The sequence below is a fragment of the Perna viridis genome, chromosome 9 (genome assembly GCF_037379345.1).
Source record: "Perna viridis isolate PV_CMFRI_1.1 ecotype Kerala chromosome 9, ASM3737934v1, whole genome shotgun sequence".
NCBI lineage: Eukaryota > Metazoa > Mollusca > Bivalvia > Mytilida > Mytilidae > Perna > Perna viridis.
Genome location: NC_142453.1, coordinates 18522544 through 18538815, shown reverse-complemented (window position 1 = coordinate 18538815; position 16272 = coordinate 18522544).

Sequence of the window (16272 nt, the reverse complement as noted above, 5' to 3'; positions counted from 1 at the left end):
TGCTAATGTTATCAAAATTATAAATAATAATATAAGTATTGAAAAAAAATGAAATAAAAGTAGCGTATATGCACAACAAACAAAAAGGCTAGGATAGATTTTTTCGGCAGTTAGTGGGGTATAAAAACTTCTACCTGAAACCAGTTTATTACTCGACTATATTTAAGTGAAAAAATCTCCTCTTAAAATTTGTTGTGGCTAGTGTGATTTTGGTATTATCATAATCCAGTGTCAAATTTTAATCACATTCCATGATTACACATATGCATCGCTAGAATAGATATCAACGGTTAGTGTCGATTTCAGACTGGCTATGAACAAACATCTCTGACCACAGCTTTAATGTGTATTGAACATGTTTGATCTGGTTTAGTTGAACACAAGTTTCATAATCACATGAAGTGTGTTCAACGAACCACGGAAAGCAGAGGCATAACGACTGTTTGAACTTTTGAAAGATTAATTCAGATTCATGCACGTAAGCACAGTATAATATGAAGTGCAATGAGCCGTTAATTACATGTATGTCACAGTGTCAGTGCAGGGTGTGTACATTTATTTAACAAAATCATATCCATAGGCCCCTTGTGAATTCGCTTGACACTCGTGTGTATTGTATTCCCGGCCGTTAGTTGGAAATACTCGACTATGACAAAACATAAGGACGTAAAAAAGAATGAATATTAAACATGTGGTGATAATAAAATTGACAAGACTGAATATCCCCAGTTCGAATGACGGCCTTTAAAGAGTCTAAAACTCAAAATCCTCAAAAAAAAAAAAAAAAAAAAAAAAGAAAAAAAAAGAACTCCTATTTAACAGATATTTTTTTTTGTTATTGTATTATCCGAACATCTAGGGAAATAGTTTTATTTATTAAAACAACGATTCTCTCGAATTGTGTTGTTAACAACTTATACAAAGCTGAGCTTCATCTTAATTTTTAGAACTCGAAATTTTAATAGTTACTATCCACCTCGGTGGGATGACACTTTTAATGCTGCATTTTACTTTCGTTTTACAGTGAAGTCCATAAGTAAAGTGTTCATTTTGAAATACGTGTAAAGATTAAATGCATTGCACATTAAGCATGTATGTCTTTATTTAAACAAATTGTAGTCCCGTGCGGGTCCGGGGGTCAACTGTGTCCCAAGTGCACATGGGGTATATATGGCATGTTATATGCTGGAGTAGTCAGGCCATAAAACAGAAGTAGAAACAAAAAACAAGAGGTTCCTAGGAGCCTGAATCGGCCACTTGGTTATATTTTCGCCTTTTAAGGGCAATAACTCTAACTAAGAGTTGTCAGACAATTTTGACTCCATTTGATTCATTGGACACATTTGTTTGTTTGATTTTGTTTGTTGAGGTTTAACGCCTGAGCAGCACTATTTCAGCTATATTCTGGCGATGAACATAAAGTGGATGATAAAATAAACATGAAATGATGATGAAATGAAAAATGGGATGGGACACTATAATAGGGTTGATAAATTGTGATTGCCACTGAAAATAGGGAGAGGTAGGTAGGGTCGAGAAATTTATCCTCCTGTGGAGTAGCCCTATAGTTCCTACTCCAGGGGAATACCACAGTAGGGTTTTTGTAACGTGCGAAGAACGTGGCATCTTTCCCAACACGGTGCACCACTTTGGTTTGCGGTCAGGTTTTCCGTATTATAGCCTGACAACCCCAGCATGTAACACACCAGGGGTATCCCATTCCACCACCTGAGGTACACAATCCAGTTGCTCTGTGGGCAGAGCGCCCTAGCTCCCGGCTAAGGTTCTGAGCACTATTTAGTCGCCTTTTATGACAAGGTTAGCACTGCTACAGGCCATTCCTTCTGACACCCGGACCTGCACGGGTTGGACATATTTGTAAGCCTTATAATAAGGACCATTTCAGTAATTGAAAGCTATTAGCTAAACCTAACAGATTTGGATATGTATACAAAAATCTGCTGTCTGACCCCATTGTTCTATTTTTAGAAACGGCAGCCATGTTGTTTTTTTTTTCAGCGATCAAAAATGTGTCATTTTGTTAAGGATGCCCTTTAAAACAAAAATACCAACTTTCATTGGTTCCAATTGGCCAAGTGGTGTCAGAACATTTTTGAAAGAAAACATAAAAAATCGGAAAAAAAAAACTTTTAAAAAGGGCAAAAGCTCCAACATGGCTTAATAGATTAAAATGAAAATTTGACCGCAGATAGATCTCATCATGCTGAATACTTTTACTCCTGCCAAAATTTGACTAAACCTAACGGTTTTGGAGATATATGGGAAAAACTACTGTCTGACCCCTACATCCTAGTTTTAGTAACGGCGGCCATGTTTTTCGACGGATAAAAAATTCACACATCAGTTCTATGAATTTATACCAAGTTTGGTTCAATTGGTCAAGTAGTTTGAGAGGAAAAGAATTTTGAAAAATTGTTAATGACGACGACGGACAACGACGACGACGACGACGGACGCCAAGTGTTGGCAGTAGCTCATATGGTCTTTTGCCAGGTGAGCTAAAAACATAATAGTGGCAATCAAAACTTGTTAAGTAAAAACGTAATATTTGTTTGTGAATATGCCTTGTAAAGTTAACGTCAGAAGTTTAACTGTAATAATGTCATCCAGATTTCCGGAACTTTCCGTAGCTCAGTTTTGCCGTTTAGATATTAGTTTTCTTTTGTACTGTACAACCATAGACCTGTAATTATATGTCTATGATACTACAGTGACATGTAATGTAGTAATTAATAATATCATTAGAAACGACTTGCAGCCGTAACATGTGTATGCAAAGATCTTTAGAATGTATAAGAGTCACATAATTTTGCCAATTTTGTATAGGAAAATAAAACATATACTTTTTGGTTTCAAAATCGTCCGAATGGACGACCTTTTAAAAAGCTGATCTTATCTATAACAATAAAGTTAAAAATGATAGCAATTTCTGTATATCCGTTACATACTTCATTTCGTTCATTATAAAGCTAGAACATCGTTGCTTCTAAGATATAATTCGGTTGTCTTTGTGGATATAAACCACTAAAATCCCCCAAACATATTTCGTAACACAGTGTTAGCCAATCATTTCTACGATATCAGTGACACTGACAATCACCTGACTGTTTGATGGTTTAATTTTCGTTTTCGTGCTAACATATACACTCAATACTGATAGACCCGGTTTGCAATCCTATATGTAATACATGACGGACTGAGGTGTTTCCTAAGGTCCTTGGCTATCGTTTGGGGTCTGTCATGAACGGTGTAAAGCATCAACGAGTTTACACAGTCCCCGATCATAGTCAAACCCGTGAACGTGGGTCATTGTGTATTCGGAAAGAGTAGTTCTCATGTGACCACGTTCATTTATTAAATTTATTGAAATTAATGCATTATCACGTGATGTATTGTCGATCGGTGACCTAGTGATTCGATTTGTAATATGCATGCTGTATACGGGGTTACATAGCCTACAGATATTGGTGCATGCCAGTCAATTGATGAGAAATTTCAAAGGCAGGAAAATATGTTTCCTAGTACTATATTAAAATTTTGTAGTGTCGCTTGGTAGGAATTTTTATGTTCATTTGATATTTTTGAAGTGAAATAAGTCATAAAGATACATTTCATAGACTAAACATGTAACAGACTTCCACAGCCTAAACCTTTTTGTGGATTTGGCGCATAAGTATTTGTTTTTGTTTTGACGGAGGTGGTAAAAACAAATATATATATAATCTTAATTGTCGAATTCATAAAAAAGGATTATCCACGACCAAGAACACACTCATGGAAGGTGTATTTTCAATTTTCTTTTCTTTCTGTTTTTTTGTCTTCAAAATTTCAAATAAAAACTTATAGTAGGAGATCTGAAGGAGGATAAGTAGGGTGACCGGAAACATGTTTTAGGCCTAAACTGATGGTCTATTTATTACTCCAGTAGTGCCAGTGATTGTCTGGATTTTTCTGACTTGGCTTTGGGTATGAAAGAACGGACTTCCAATCTCTTAAATCAATTGTTCATATATATTTATATATAAATAAAGATTCTAATAAAAAAGTCAATGTTGTGAAGTGCTGAATATACATACAGCTCTTGCTGACAGCGACGTCATCTTCGGCGGCGTCCTAGTCGTCGTCGGCCATATTCACTTGATTTTCGTGCGATAATTGTTATAAATTTTTCATATTATTTTATTATTACTACTAATTGATATTGCTCCAATTATTTTGTTTAGTTGATGGCCCCTATCATTTTAAAATTATTAACATGACACAGCAAGTTCAACACATCCATGCAAGCATACCTTCAAGGAAGAATATATATGACATGTCTTATGGACTTTGTTCCCCATTTACTGATATCAGTAGATATTTAGTAACACATATTAAAATATATTTATAAATATGTGTATAATTCAATTATTGATTTCAGTAATTGGAGGAGTTTTCTGGACAATGCAAATACGTTTACCCTACCGGTACACATGGGCCATGCTGCAAGTTTTAAGTGGAGTCAGAGTTTCATATTTTCTTTTTTGTTACTTTGTATGTATTACTTTAGTTAATTTCTGTTCATGGTTGTATTTGTCTATTTTCCATGTCTGGTCTTTGTCCCTGGATTACATTCCTTTGATTTCCGTTAGAATCTTGGATCCATTGTTACTCTTAATCAAGATAAAACGTATGTATGTTCAAATTTGCTCTTTTGGCAAAACCAGTCTGCATCCATACTTGCCCCTCGAGCAATACAAGTCTGTGTCCACACTTGCAATATATAAATAGAAGTTTGAAGCCCTTCGAAAGATCACCTCCCATTTAAGAATCCCTTTTCACGTGCACAATGTATGGGTAATTTAAAGCGGATGAATAGTTGTCGAATTCTTGGAAGTAACTGCAGACTAGGTTTAAGTACATTCAGAGAATAATAAGTTTTTTTTTTTCTGAAGTTCGAATATTAGCCTAAATTTGATTGATACTGCCAATACAATACAAAATAAAAAAAAGTGCACCAATGCGGGATCTAGCAGTCCAATTGGGATTAGCCATACTATACGTCATACTGGATTGGTTAAAGTCCATATTGGCCTAGTGTATTGAGCTAGTTAGTCGATAAAGGTATAATTAATTTAGATTTTTCATATTGGCTAAGTTATTGGTCCTATATATGTAAATATAGGAATTAGTCTACGCTTCAGTCCAATATGGCTAGCCTCTGACCAATAACTAAGCCAATATGAACAACCTTACGCAGTAATACTGTACTTTAAATCTGGTATGAAATAAGAAAATTTTGAGTGTAAATTATGTGAATTGTCATTCCATGCAATTATTCTCTGCCAGTTTGAGTGGGCAATACACCGGGCACATCTTCCATAGGATCCTCACCTGATGCATTTAATATATGACATGAAGCAAAACTCCACACTGTACATGTACTAGCAAAAGGAAAAATAAAACAGATACGATAAAACGCAACAAACGCACCAGCGTATCACCAAAATACATAAAAGTAACTAAATATTTTCAGAGATCACCAAACAAATATAAAAAATCCTTGATATTGCTAGCATCTCTATATCCGCTATTTCATATTTCATTGCGCGAAACAAAGAATGGGTGAAACGGGCTTACGCCTCATAAAATTAGGGATTTTTGTTGCACGGAATCTGCTTTATAAGTAATCTCTTTACCAGGTGTCTTGCAACTCTTTTTAAATTGTTTATTTTCACACAACAAATTTTCACATTCAAATATACATGAATACACATCACAAAAAATATCCTACAGATGATCAACAACACTCCCAAAACCTCTCATCCGATCCCAGAGTCGTACCCAATTTAAAGGTAGTAGTTATTTATTCAGTCCCAGAAACTAGACATAGAAAACAGGAATATAACATATTAACTCCCTGTATACTACTAGTATGCAAGTCCATCTGTATTCCACCTGCAAGAGAACATAATTATACGTCCCTGGATATACGTGTGGATCGTCGAAAAGTCCAGATATATTCTCTGAACTTGCTACCCCTGTATTCTTTTTATTTGACGTATACTTACCTTACTATAAGAGTCGCATACAGGGATGATGAATTGCGAGGAAGGATAGGGGTCCATGCTATTAACTGTTCATTTTGTAGTAAATTTTACACATAATTAGCAAAATTTCCAATAAGAGCGGAACATTCTGGATCTACATATAAATATTATAGAATAATTATGCCGCACGCACTTCATCTGTCAATTTTTACTCTCGAATCTTTCCCAAACCGATAACTCAATAAAAAGTAAAGCATATGTGCATATGTGAGTCTCTTGTTTTTTAATGGTCAAAGGACTACTTGCTTATTATTCATCAAATTATTCATCATAAAACTATTACAGTATTAGTCAATATGGTTCATCAACACGATGGTCCCAGTGCAAAACATATGTACAAACAGTCACATGCAACTATGCTACGGGTTAATTTTACCTTAGCGACTCAGTAAATGAATGAATCTATGTTGATTTTGGGTTGTAATTATCATATGGACTGTTAATTCGATACTTTTTTTCTTTCTCTCGACACGAGAGATTTCGCGTTTATTTGTATCATGCACATGTACACGTACATGTAAGGCGAAATGCATGTGTGTTGAACATGTTTGTTTTCTTCGGATCACAACAAGATATTTCAAATTCATATGCGTAATTCTATGCAAATCAGTTGAAGGGATACTTTTTTTTAACTTTGTAACTACGTAAAAATTAAGTGACCAGGCCAATATCGGGTTTCTCTGACTATGCATATTATTGAAGGGGAAAATAAGCTGATCGGTATAGACTCAACAGGAAGTGCATACTAAAGTCCCTGCCGAATGGAAGTAATGCATATTGAGTTATGGTCAATTATTACATTATAATATTTGAGTACACGGATCCGTTGACCCTTTTGATAGGAATTTAACAAATCTTAATGCACTTGATTAATCCATAAAGCTCAGTGTATTGCTTACTTGCCTATCACGGGTTAATGCAGACATTTTTAAAGGGCCAAGAGGGATTCCATAACACAGAATCAGCTGGATCCACAACTGTATTCCTTAAGTGACGGTCAAATATATTCGAAAGCTTACTTTTTATTGTTCACTGCAGATGTCCCCTTCTGTAGGTGTAGCGTGACATGTATCGGATTACAATACTTGCGCATCAAACCATCAATGATAATTAACTACTTAACCTATATGCATGTATCAGGTTGAGAAAGCCTGGCTTATGAATTGACCAATGATTAATAAATAAAAAAAAAGAATGCATCATCGACTGTTATTAAAAACCTGTAGCCACCAAAGAGTCATGGTCACGGTCAAGTACTAACGTAATTGTCGACACGTGCCGGCTAGTCCTTGCACAAAAGACTTAATAACTGACCGCTTCATTTAAAAAATAATAATTTAGTGCATTATAAAAGCACTTTGTACTGGGTTGGAGGTAGGAATATTTTTTTTTAAATTGACAAAAATCATTCGAAGGCTAAATCTAGAATCGGAATAGTGAAAAAAATGTGTGAATTATTACACGGGTCAGGGAGTAAAATATAGATTACCATCAATGAATAAAATAAAAATCAGTCAATACAATAATGAAAATTACAAATAAACCTTACACAGTGTAAAATTGACTTTGCTCGAGTGTTGTAAAGTATTCTACATGTCTTGATATACAAAAGTTCAGGCGATACATACACCCACAGCGCCCTGTCAATTTGAGAAAAATTCTAAAATTTGATAAATATTAATTAATGAAATAGAAAAGAAAATATATTTATTCTACTCCTCCACCTATCTCTGTCTGTAAATTTGATGGTACTCCGACGAATTCATAATGTTTATTTTAAACTGATGCTGTGAAATGTTTTTTTCTTTCCTATTTCACTATTTGGTTTCACATATATGGATCTATTGTTAGACGTTCCGACCGACCGACTTGAAGTGCGCGGTAAAAATATTTTTCAAAATCCATTGAAATATTAGTACACAGCATATAATGCAACTTTACAAGACATTCCGACTACTGCTGTTTAGTTACGTAATATTCACATACAAACATTATTTAACATATTTTACTATAATTAGTTTATTTATTTCAAAAAGGAAAGGTTTAAGTAGTATACATTGACCTGCTTACTTAAGGGAGATAACTCTTTTTTTTTTGAAAGTTCTTTTTTTCTTTTCATTTTTAAAAAAACGTAGTAATTTGAACAAAATAGAGACTTAAACCATCTTATCACAGCCTGACACCGTCTTAACAACATTTTTGGCGCAAGTCTGAAATAGTATGAACGTGACTGAACCGGTACTGGATACGAAAGACTGAACCGACTCTAATACACTGAACAAATGCAAATAGTTACGGTCGATAACAGTCTTTATAGCTACAGAACGACTGAATTAGTCTTAAAACTTTTTGGTTCGGACAGGTCAGACTTGTTCAGACCGAAATGACCATTTAAGACTTTACCCAGAGTACTAGTGTCTTGACAATTTTTTTTCATCTTTATAGTGACCTAATTATCACTTCAAGCACAAGTGAATTATTACAAAGTAACGCACAATGGTTTTAAGCAATTGATGTTATCGTATCCCTTTCTAAAACGCAATAGTTCTTAGAAAAAAGGGTGAACGTCGCAAAGTACTAACATATAGGGTATACATGTATAAGAGAAAGGAAATGCATTGGAAAACGCATTCTAGAACATATAAACTGACAGGGAAGAACAACACCAAAACACGAAATGTATATAATAACTTTGTGATGTTTTATTAAAAATACAAATCGATATTTTGAAGTAAAATGTACTATAAATCTAAATAAATAAACAATTAAAACATTAATAGCGTTAGCAATCCACTCAAAAGAATATATTTATAGTACTATTGATAAGCGTATTTGTATTTTCTTTCCAGGTTAAATCGTATTTTTCTATTATTTTATGTTATTGCTGTTGTCTCTGTTTTTGTTTTTGTTTAAGTTTTTCTTCATTTGTAAATTAAATTAAGCAATTGTAAGTTTTTGTTTTCAGATACTTGGTTTAACTGATGAATGTGGGGATTATATGATCATGAACTAATGGGGAGTGTACAGAAAAGGAAATAGTGATAAAACATTAGATAGCTTTAATATATTTAAAGATGATATATTTCCTTATTGATTGAATAATTTCATTAGTCCATCGTGGGAGCTTTGTGTAATACAACCATACAATTAAAAACAACTTGTATGCCCTTTCAGCGTGTCCAATCGCATATATCGGAGAATATCATAGGTGTCACCATGTTCATGGTTGTGTAATAATTATAGAAACACATATAGGTTTTCTATTTAAGCATGCTTTTATTGAAAGGAAACGAAATAGAGACAATGCAAAGAACAATTGAGAAAGTTACCACAAATCAAAAAAGAAAAAACAACAAAAAAATGACAATGTTGTTGAAAGATAGGTAAAGATTAATTATTGAAAGCGACCGGAATACGGTGTAAGTTGTTCAAGTACGCCAAAGGGTTTAGCTTATCTGTTTATTTTCGAATTGTCTTATTGGTTACTTATACCTGTGAATACAAATTGGTTTCCATGGTGCAGATATTATATGGACATATAATTTATACGTTTGTTTGCCAATGATTGATTTTATATTGTAAAATAAAGCATTGTACATCAGTTTTAGGGAATATCTGAAATGAAATTGAAACTTGGTGTTAATATATCCTAATACGAACAAGAAAAAAAATATTTTGATTACCTTCCCTTGTAGACAAATTTAAACGTCGAATCAAATTCCTATATATTTAAAATCGATATTCGTAATGTTCATTTTAATATACATATTACTTAAAGTTAATGTTTATCGTTGAACTTTTTGCACATTTTTTGTCTTTTCTTTTCGTTTGCTTTGTTAAAATGCATATCTCGTTACGAATAAACACTGTCCACATACTCAACACGTTTTCAAACAAACAACAATTTACATGGTCGATTGATAAAGTTTTGTCTAAATGTATTACTTTAGATTCACTGTTCTCACTGACGGAATGGGGTATATACTTAATGATAACAGTAGCTGTTTTCATTTTTATTAGCCATTACACCAGATGTCATCAGCTACAAACACAACGGACCAATGAGTCCGTGTTAACATTTCGACACAAGAAATTACGAAAGAAACGATTAGAAAATAGTCACTATGAAAGGTTACACATATATAATGAAGCGGCTTAGATGAGAGACACAATAGATGATAGATAATGAGAAATCAATTATAGAATATAAGAACAAAGTGTACCGCAATGAAGGCAATACAAACGTATATTTTATTTATTTTTTTTTTTCATTCCATCGTATTTTCAAAAACATATGTGTAAGACAAAATGCAGATCATTTTTGTATTTTTCCAGAAAATGCAATTATGAACTTATTAGAATTGTATGAAAATGTATAGTGACATTTTCAAAGAAGTTGATATAACTCGGCGCATATGCTAACGGTTTAGGCGACAAAATATGTATACATTTTCTCCTTTTGTCTGTGTGTTTCAACCATAAGTACTGCGTGTAAAACTTACTCATTTTGTTGCGCTCCTTCATTTTGCAGGTAATATTGTATGCACGTAATGAAAGTCACACGGAGGTATTATTTGTTAGGAGAATACAGTACTGTTGGTTCCCAAAATTATTGAGTCTATCATACGCGTTTTTCCTTACATATCACGCGATGATGATAGCATTCATAAACTGACTTATGATGAAAGATTTTCATATATAACAGTTTGAATTTAGTTAATTAATATTTTGTTTTCATTTTTATTGCATACTATCACCTTAAATTTACTTAAATTAAAGTCGTTGGAGTTTTGATATGAAAAATCATCGTGTTGATGTCGTCGTATAGTGATGAGTTTTCCCTAAGTGTATGTTGTATCCTTTATCTCCAGCTCTTTGTTGTAGATATGTCCACCACACTGAACAAATATGTTGTTAATAAATATTGCCGGAATTATAAAATATTTAATAGCAGTTTTCTTTTACAAAGTATACAGAATCTTTGTTCAATATAACGTATTTTATTTAGATCGTCCATCTTTTCTTGGGTAACACAATGTCTAATGCGTTTGAGTCGGGAATTCAAATGGGTATGGGAGAGTAATCAAGGGACCCAAGGTTATAGCAGTAATCAAAAGAATGTAATCCAGGGACAAAGATCAGACATGGAAAACAGACATACACAACAAAGAACATAAAGTAACTAAAATTATACATACAAAGTAACAAAAGTAAATGAACAACTCGGACTCCACTAAAAACTGGGAGCAAGGACCAGGTGAACCGGTAGGGTAAGCGTCCTCTGCTTTTCTAGAAACACCCGCCGAGTTGCTCATAAAAAGTCAAGTCCGGGGTAGACAAACGAGGAAAGGAAAACTATGACCCGTTGAATAAATCAGTTTTCATGGTGCTGATGGATACACCATAACGATCTACGAGTTCATGATGACGAATAAAATAGTAGTATAAAGTGTTGAAAATTATAGGTCTTGATGATGTTTTAAAAGTAACTTAAACTTGAAGTGAACATTAAAATAAAAGTGATTTTTATTGAAAACTGTGCACCTCTAAGGAAACGAATTTTCACTTCCAATAAACTCATCACAATATACCATCCCCCTACAACTCCTTTCAAACATATAAACATGTACCATGTGTTTGAAGCATACTGGTTCATGGGAATAAAGTTTCAGTCATTTTGAAAAAAAATATTATACTCTTAAAGTATGAGCAAAATAAAGTAAACATAATGCCTTTGGGCGGTCTATAAGCGCACAAGAAAAGGGTTATATTTAAATTTATCTGTGGATATCCACCTTGAAAACACCATTGCTTCATGCAAGATAAAAATATATATTAACTTAAGAAAATATCTGTAGATATACTACCTATTGTCGTGATATTCGTATTCAAAAAGTATAATACATTTTGTAGCAACCAGATGGATTGTTCCGATGTAATTTGACTGGCTGCAATACTTGTCCGTCTGAAAATAAGGATTAACGATTTAAGTATAGATATTTTATAAAGATACAATTATGATATTGAGATTGATACAACAAACTGATATTTTTGTTCAGATTCAAAATTGTTTTCAAAGATATTAACCAGAAATCGGTGTTTTTTATAACAGTAAACTTTACTTTTAACGATATCTTCTTTACCCCTTTTCCACATTCGCATTCACCATCCTCATGTATCTTGGAATATTTCATCATATCATAATATCATAGTGTGCATGTATTATGACGTAATAGTTTATTAACAAGTATTTTTTTTTCGTTTCCTTTCCTTTAGCGATGGAAATGATAAAAAAAATTGTTTTGGTATCCTGCTTGACCTACGTGAATGGAGTTAATGTCAGAGTTTGTGGTCTCAAAAGGTAAAATCTTTATGTCTTATGTTAAATAATGTACAAACTTTTAACGCGAAAGCGGTACATGTATAAAATATATTATATATTTTTGAAATTTCAACTAAAATACCTCCAAAATCACTTATACAAACAAAACAAAAAAACAAAAAACAAAAAAACAAAAAAACAAAAAAAAAAGACAGATTTCGCAAATCACAAAGTTTTACTGTTATTCAAATTTCTGAGTGTAGACGTTTGTTTAAAGGTTTTGTGTTTCGACGTTTTGTAATTATGATTGTCATTTCTTAACGTAAATGAATTCAGGTTTAAAATACATTTTTTTGCGTAAAATTCAGACAATTAAATAAGGTGCATCAATTTCAGTTTGAGAATTTGATTTTCAGCAACAGGCAAAACAACGATGGTATCAAAGTTTGCTGTAATGATTTTTATCTAAACCTCTCGGTAATAAATGCATTGGTGAGTTCTAGATGCATTCAAATTAATATTAAAAAAATCAAGTATGAAATTCTAACCATGTAGCTTAGACTAGGCGTCCCGGATCACAAATACTAGGTGTCGAATGATTCGATGCTGTATTTGTGAAGTATAATAATATTGTCTCCTGTTTTATTTTTGTTACCTTTTGGGCAACACGTAATGCAGAACATAGGAAAACAGTGTTAAAATGCATCATGAAACGTCCATGTTCATGAGTTGGTATAAATGATACAATTTGTCATTTCTTCCTTGGATATGTATAAGTTATTTAGTATAACGCAATGATTATATACTTTACAATATAGGCTGGAGCCACATACATTAGACGGTAACTTTGTTACAAACAATCAACTCTAAGAGCGGATTTAAACCATGTGAAAATCATGTCGACATATTTTATTTCCGTATATGTTCTCATGAAAGATGTTGGGTAATTTCCACTTAATAACTATTATAAAAACCGACGCTCAAACAAGGGCATAGGAAGCCTGAAACAGCAAGCTATAAATGTCATTTTTGTTTTTTTTTTAAATAATTGATGGAATGTTTTGATATTCAGATGAAAAAAAGATTATGCTATAACATTATTAAATAATGAAGTGATGGGCATTGTTAAGAAAAGGAAAAAACACATTCAATATAAAACATTCAATACCTTATCTATATTTGAGGAAGTTTTGTGTTTTCTCATTGTTATGATTAGATATGCGCATTATTAAATTTTAAGCACGTTTAAAAATACAACCATAAAAAAAACTTAACTGCGATATCATTTCAGCGTGTCCAATCGGGTATGTTGGAGAAACCTGCAGTGAGAAATGTTATGACGGATACTATGGGAAAATGTGTGAATACGGGTGCAACTATTTTCAGGGTGAAAGGTAATTCGTATCTTAAACTTTTCAAACAAAACTTTAACTTAAAAAAACAATCTCTAATTAAACCATCTTAAGTTGTTCCATGCTCAGTTTACCTGAATATGTTGAACGTACGTTGGAGATCAAAGTGTACTTAAATTAGATAGTAAATCCCAAAGTCATACGTAAAGCATAACTCTACATATACAATTTCACAAACGACTGGTCAAAGAAGTTACCATCTTACAATTGCTTATGAATAACAGATATAAGCTACGTGTACCTTGTTAAGAAAGAATTTTGCTTTATCTTCCTGGCTATTGCTGCAAGGAATTTGATCAAATTTAATCAAAGACAGAACTCAACATACATCATATAAAACTGCAGAATTCAAAGAGAAAAGGGGCAAGGGGCATTCGCCTAGTGTGTTTTCTGATAATCAACAGTCGATTCATTTACACGATAATGTAAACAAAATATATGTAACAAAAAATGCAATTAAGTTAGAACGATGCAAATAATTCATTATCTTAATAACCACAGAACTAATTAGTTGTGGGCGTCACATATTTAACAAGGACTTAAACATGTTATCCATCTGGTTTGTGAAAAGGCAAATATGTGGGCTTAGGACGCAAACAATTATCAAAATGCTAATCATCAAGTCATAATGAAAAGCAACAAAATTGCACAGACAACAAAGAAAATTAAGTACTAAAATCCCGCACACATTGAAACAAAAGTATGTGAACAAACCAGATTCCACCCTAAGAAACATGGATTATGGACCACTTCGGTTTTTGAATTTAATTTTTTGTTTGGTAGGTGTCATCATGTTCATGGTTGTGTGACAGCAAAGGAAACAGAGACAGGTATTATTTCTTTTATTTTAGTTAGGACTTTTTTGACGAAATGTAAATATCATGAATAAGGGATAAAAACAAAGCAATAAAAAATTGAGACGTTACTAAAAAACACACAAAAAACTTAAATTAACGATGTTATTGAAATAATACGTAAAAGCAAATCGTAATTTATCGAAATACGGTGTAATTTGTTCAAGTACATCGAGGTTTAGCGTTATCTGCTTGTTTTCGAATTTTCTGTTGGTTACTTATACCTGGGTGTACCTGGGTCTATCCAATGGTGTAGATATACTAAGGACATATATTCTCTGAGTGTGTTTGCTAATGTTCGATTTTATATTGCAGAAATGATAACAGAAATATCTTTTCTTTCCACTAAGACACATGATAATTTGGCTGCAGATGTTACATCTGGTATGTACTTAACACAGTTCATGTTTAAGCACTGTCGGGAAAATATCAATTTTATGTTAATAAAGTAAAATTAAGCATTTTATCAGTTTTAGGAAATATCGAAAAGGAAATTGAAATTTGAAGTTAATACATCATGATACGAATAAAATAAATATTCAATCTCATAAAAATAATTTTGATTACCTTCCTTTGAAGGCAAATTTAAACGTCGAATCAATTTCCTATATATTGAAATCGATATTCGTAATGTTCCTTTTAATATACTTTCGTCTTAAAGTGAGTGTTTTATCGTGGAACTTTTTAATTTCATTTTGTAACTCTTTGCATATTTTTGTCTTTTCTTTTCTGTAACCTTGTGTAAGTACATATTTCCTTACGATTAAACACTGTCGGTATACTCAACTCGTTTTCAAACAAAAACAATTTACTTGGTTGATTGATAAATTTCTCTCTAAATGTATAATTTCAGATCCACTGTTCTCCTTGACAGAATGGGGTATATACCTAATAACAGTAGTTGCTTTCGTCGTTATCATTCTTATAAGCCACTGCATCAGGTCTTACATTCAAACTCATACGTCTGTAACAGACACAGCGGATGTACGAGTCCCTTTTAACATTCAGGCGGAAGAAATTAATTATTACAAAGGGTTACACGTATATGATGAAGCGATTGAGATGACAGACACAATGGGTGATAAATAATGAGAAATCAATTATGGTGTATAAGAACATAGTGTGTGGAGTATGAAAACATACTGTATGACAATAATGGCATAAAAGTGCATCTTTCTAAAAGTAACTTGAAACGTTTTTTATAATTTGTATCAACTAAATGTGCTGGTTTTTATTTCAATTATTTTTATTTGGCATGCCATCGTTATGTGAAAAAACACATGTGCAGATCATTTTTGTATTCTTCCAGAAAATGCAATTATAATTTGAAAATTAAAATCAATTTTCCTAGCAGTAATACATACTTCATGCAAGTCCCTCCGTTTTTTGAGCTTATAAAGGTATGCTTATGTCCAATAACACTTTTAAAATAAGTTAATATAATTCAGCGACCTAATTATAAATCTGCTTATGGCTATATCTATCCAGCATTAGTATTTAATGTAAAACTAATTCATTTCGTGGCGCTCCTTCGTTATGAAGATAGTATTGTACGTACGCAATAAATGTTACAC